Consider the following 6,000-nt stretch of genomic DNA (forward strand, 5'->3'; position numbering starts at 1 on the left):
CATGCAGGCGAGATCTGTTTAGAGCAGGGGTACTCATATTTTTATTTTATTTTATTTAGTTATGCATTTTTATATAGCGCGGACTTAACCCGAAGGTGTCAGAGCGCTTCACATAAGGAACAGAAATGAAACATAATGAGAAACATTACAAAAGAACAGATTGCAAACGCATACGTTACAGTACATAAGGTAATAGTGACATTTGTGAGCAAACAAAATACATGAGGCAGTAAAAATTGTGAGCAATCAAAAATACATGAGGTAGTAAAGGTAATAGTGACAATTGTGAGCAAACAAAATACATGAGGTAGTAAAAATTGTGCGCATCCAAAAATACATGAGGTAGTAAAAAGTGCACAGGAGGAAAAAGTTACAAGAGAAGACAAAGTATCATTTGGGGTATAATACTGCAAAAGGTGCTAGACACTCCGGCACAAGAACAAGTGTTATGTAGGCAGAGGTGGCACTTGTGCCAGTATCAAAGGTAAAAACATGTGAGAGGTCGCAAATCGTGTGTTACAAGGGCAAAGTGGTGTGTGCATGTTACAAAAGGGCACAAAACACAGGTACATGGAAAATACTCCAAAGAGGCAGACACTCCAACCCCAGGAATACACTGGGAAGGCACTTCCATGGTCGTGGAAATTATCAGTAGTGGGAAGCCTTCCTCCAAATAACAAGAGGACGTGAATTACTTTTGGAGGTGTCTCTGGAGGAGGAGAACTTTGAGGTCCCTTTTGAAAGCCTGGGAGGAGGCGGTGGTCCGGAGCTGAGGCGGAAGGGAGTTCCAGATTCTCACTGCGTTGCCTGAAAAGGATTGGGCCATTGTTCTCTCCTTCTTGAAAGTGGGAGGTTCAAGTAGTAGATTCTCCGCATTGCGTGAAGGTCTAGAGCCTCCAGAGAGTTTCAGTTTATTCGCCAGGTAGCGAGGAGAGGAGGAGTGCAAGGCTTTGTGGGTGATACAAGCGGTCTTGTAGATAGCTCTAGCCTCGAAGGGAAGCCAGCGGAGGGTGGATAACATTGGTGTGATGTGATCGCTTCTTTTGGCCCCATAAATGAAGCGAGCTGCAGAATGGAAAACAGACTTAAGTGGGGACAGGTGAGATTTGGGGAGGCCAGTAAGAAGAGAATTGCAGTAGTCAAGTCTGGAGAGGACCAGCGATTGCACCAGGGTGATGAGGTCCTGCTCCGGGAAGAAGCGTCGGATTCCCCAAAGAAGGTGCAGTTGGTAACGAGCAGATTTAGCAATAGAATTGATGTGGGGGGTTAGGTTGAGTTTTTTGTCTAGAATGACTCCAAGGGATTTAGCGCTGTCGACAATGCTGGGTTTATTGTTTAGTAGATTCATCTGATCCATCCATGATTGGACCGGGGGAGGAGAGAGTGAGGAGGAGAAGAGGAGGAATTCCGTTTTGGAGGGATTCAGAATCAGTTGATGAGTTGACATCCAGTTTTGGATGGAGTCCAGAGTAGAGCTTAGGAAGGAAAGATCATGAGTGGAGGCAACCTTGAGGTAGAGTTGAGTATCGTCTGCATAGAGATGATAGTGAATCCCGGATTTGCTTAGGAGGTTTCCCAGTGGTTCTAAATAGAGATTGAACAATGTGGGTGCAAGTATAGAGCCTTGAGGAACACCCTGACCTACCGCCACAGGAGAAGAAAGACTGTTCGCTATTTTGATCATTTGGGATCTGTCAGAGAGGAAGGATGCAATATTGAGGAGGGTGTTGTGATTGACAGTGTCAAAGGCTGCGGAAAGGTCAAGGAGAATTAGAAGACAGGACCCCCCCGAATCGAGTATCCTCAGTGCGTCATCAACCACTTGCAGTAGGGCTGTTTCAGTGCTGCAGTTTTGGATGAAGCCAGACTCGCAATTGTCAAGAAGATCATTGTCCTTGATATGACGGGAGAGTTGTTTTGCTACACATCTTTCTGTGATCTTCGCAAGGAAGGGAAGGTTAGTGATTGGGCGGAAGTTGTTGAGGTCCTTCGCATCAGCAGTGGGCTTTTTAAGCAGAGGGGTGACCATATGCGGCCCGGCAAGCCTTTCCTGGCGGCCCATGGACCTTTCAGACATCGTACCCGAGTTGTTTTTTTTTAAAGGGTGTCTGCAACCAGAGCTCGACTCAGAGACTCTGCTGCTCTGCGGAGGCCGGGCGATTATCGCCATAGTCAGAGTGGGGCTGCAGGGGCGCTGAGAGGTGAACAAAGCCTCATTAACATGCCAATGGTCTTTTAAAGACCTGTGAAGTGCTTGGGTGGCGCTGTGTGTGTGCGCCTGGAAGCGGGCAGATTTAAACCAGCAGCTGTAGTCACTCGTTGCTTGGCTTTCAGCGTTTCTCTTGTTCTGTCCAGCCGTCCTTTTTGTGGTATCCTGCTTCTGCTTTCATGGATTTGGATGTTGGAATTTAGCTTCTTTTGTGAACTTAATCATTAAACCCCTTTGCTCGTGCCTGCTTCTTTGGATATTTTGTTTCGGCGGTCAATCCAGTATTACCCTTGGACGTGCCTTCCCCATTCCTCCCGTATCCTGCCTCAATCCCCTTTCCCTCCCAGCGTGTGTATGGAACACAAGAAGATTTCCGTTATCGTATCTGTTCAGCATTTGTCAGTTTCAGGACACTTTCGGGAAGTGCGTGTCATTTTTTTATTATGCATCCCCGTTAATCAGTGCAAGCCGTCAACGATTAGCGGGGGACGCCCCACCTTCCTGGATTACTCTCTGATTTGCGGACTAGTCCAGGCCAGATTTTGGTTTAGCATTATTGAGGCTTTTTTCAACACGCAAGTTTGCGCATATACTCGGACATTGGAGTTTATCTTATTTTTTGTTTACGCATTCTTCCTTCATAATCCTATCGCAGGAGCGCTCACACGCCTTCCTTTTCCCTGAACAACTTGTGTACCTACAGCACTTTATTACCAGCGTTATTTATTTGCTTTCCACGATATTCAGAAGGAAGACTTATGCAACTTTTATTTTCAAGAAACCATCCTACACATTCCTGCCTGGGGCTTGCTACAAGTAAGCGTGGAAGGGTGCACAATTGCTAAATTAGCTGTATATTTTCATTAAAATATTAGTACCTTTGATTTAGATATATTTTGTGGTTTCCTTTTATATTTTAGCTTGTACTGTCCTGGGAAGCGGCCTCCTCCTTGCTGACTGTAATAGGGACTTCTTTGATGGTTTTTCTTGGTCCCTTCATTTTTCAGGGATACAGCTCCTTATAGTGTGTTTCAAAAACTTCAAACTGGGAGACTGTGTGTCTGGGAAAGGGGGTGGGGGGGCATTCTCTTCGCTCCTAGGGAATGGTTAATGGTATTGACCAAGCAAAGGCCAACAACATAATTATATATGTATGTATCTTTTTACCATCCATTCAGGTAAATAAAATATACACATGTAGCTCCGCTGCAGCCATTCTTCAAAAAATCAGCAAATAAAATAAATGCCAAAGGGGTGGAAATTGTTGGAGCTCGGGAGGGGGTGTGTGGGCGGCGGAGGCAGGGTGAGGTGACAGAGGGAGGTAGAGGGAGGGAGACTGTAGTAAAGGAAGATGCAGAGTCCACTGTAGAGTTAAAGGAACTTAACTCTACAGTGGACTCTGCATCTTCCTCAAAGTGAGGGAGAGGTTAGGAGACAGAGGGAAGGAGAGAGAGGGAGACAGAGGGAACAAGGGAGAGGGAAAGAGAGAGGGAGACAGAGTGAGGGAAAGGGAAATAGAGTGAGGGAAAGGGAAATAGAGCGAGGGAGAGGGAAATAGAGAGAGGGAGACAGAGAGAGGGTGAGGCAGTCAGAGTGAGTGCGACAGAGGAAGAGAGGGAGTGAGACAGTCAGAGGGAGGGAGAGATGGAGTGAGAGAGTCAGAGTGAGTGAGAGAGAGAAAGAGGGAGGGAGAAAGAGAGGGAGGGAGACATAGAGAGAGAGAGGTGTGTATGCCGGGTCTGGTGGGTCAGTGGACGAAGGCGTCCGCTGCAGGTACCTGTGATCAACCTCATGGTCACAGTTTTTTTTGTTGCTCTAGCCCCGCCCCCTTCCCCACTGACCCCGCCCCAACGGTGCGGCTCTCAGACACAAACCACACTGTAAATTTGCCCCCCGAGAGAAAGTTTGTGAGTACCCATGGTTTAGAGAGTATATGTCATTAGCGAGGTTAAGCCCCGTCCCTCTTTTTTATTGGCTGGCATCACCGTTCATGCTAAATGGTGGCCAGCCATTGGAAAATAGGTGTGAGTGACCTACTTCTTTCTCTTTTAGCCCTGTCCTTTTCAGACAGGGTTCCTAGACTTCCTTCTGCTGTAAAAGATTTGTTATCTTTATGGGGACTGCCCCATAAAGATTAGAAACCTTTTAACAGCAGAAGAAAGTCGGGGGAAGAGAAAAGTCTACGTCAGACAACCGCTTTCTCCTCCCCTGTCCTCGTTTCAAGCTCCCCTGCTCGCTCCTCCTCCTCCTCTCCGTCGTGTCCCCTCGCCTGTTTCACGTTTTCTTTTCCTTCCTTGTGCTCCTCGCTCTCTGCCCATGTTCTTCTCTCCCTGTTAGTTTTTGTCTCACTCTCCGTCACGGCAGATCCAGAACCAATCAGAATTCCCAGCCCCAGTGCTAAATTTGAGCCAGTGGTTTCCAGTGCTATACACTGGCTCTTAATTTCAACACCAGTTGTAATGACAGTCCACCACATGGTGGCTGTCTGTCTAATTTGGAGATGAACACAACAACAGTGTTTATTCATTCAATACTCATTCAAAATTAATAATACCTGCCACCCATGCCATTTATATAGCTTTGGGTGGTCTAGAATAGTGTATATTTGTCACACTTATAGGAATGCAACTGTTAGTAATTATGTTGGTGCTGTCATTTTCAGCAAGGGCAATGGGGGTGGACGGTGCCCCAGCTTCCTGAGAAGGACTCTAGCACTTACTGTTTTCCAAATTAAGCACTGTCCAGCCCTCGCTCCTTCTATTAGACAGTGCAATTGTCCTGAACCGTTGTCACCCTCGCACCGTGCACCAGTTCTCTGCACCCTCGATCACCGCTAGACTTGCCTGGCCGAACCAGCAGAGCATAGCCACCACCAGGCTGACGTGTTCAAAGTGAGGAACAGCGAGGGATGGCAGAAACAGACTGGCAAGGAGTCGCCAGAGAGCTGTGGCCCAGACACAAGCGCCTCTACAGCTTCCACTACAAGTGACCGGCTCAGTGTGTCCCATGAGCCGTGATTGAGGAAAATTGTGGGAGATTGTGGGGTAGCGGAGGGGGAGAACTACAAGCAGACCTACCTTACCGGTGTCGGTACTCCTGTGCAGTGCCATAGGTATGGAGGCCCGTAGCTAGGATACACTGGTGTGCGCTGCACAGTGGGTGTCGGTAAGGGGCAGGGATGAGACTTTCTTGTTCTCTGTGCTTTGTGAGAAGCAGGACTGGGACCCCTTGAGGGAGATGCACTCCTGCGCAGTGCCAGAGGTATGGAGGCCTTAGGGGGCGCCGTCCCTGGCAGCCGATCAGAGTAGTGCCTTGAGCTGCCCATTAATCAGTGTTATTACATGAGGAGGTTCACGCCGGGACTCAAGAGATCCCGCCGCTTTTTTCTTTGTTTTGAGCATGAAAGTAAAACCAGAGGATTGGGCAAAGGTGAGGGCGGACAAAGAGAGAAGGGGGGATAACAATACAAAAAGGCAATGTGTGTCCTTACACTCTGAGCACAGAACAAACCATGGCAAGGGGAGCTTCTGCACACCAGGATAACAGCGCATCGGAGGGAAGGACAGTATGTACACAAAGACAATAGTGCGCCACTGAAACGGGTATTATATACCGCACACAGCCTACACCTCTCATGGGGGCTGTCGGAGTGCTATAACACCAAAATGGTATGGTGGGGTCCTACGGAATTAAGTTTAAAGACCAGCAAGGAGAACTTCCCCTATACGTAATCATAAACACTATACTACCTCAGGTCTATATATTTAGCGCGTGGGTTGTGTGTGGTATAC

Source organism: Lissotriton vulgaris, chromosome 1_1 (genome assembly GCF_964263255.1).
Source record: "Lissotriton vulgaris chromosome 1_1, aLisVul1.2, whole genome shotgun sequence".
NCBI lineage: Eukaryota > Metazoa > Chordata > Amphibia > Caudata > Salamandridae > Lissotriton > Lissotriton vulgaris.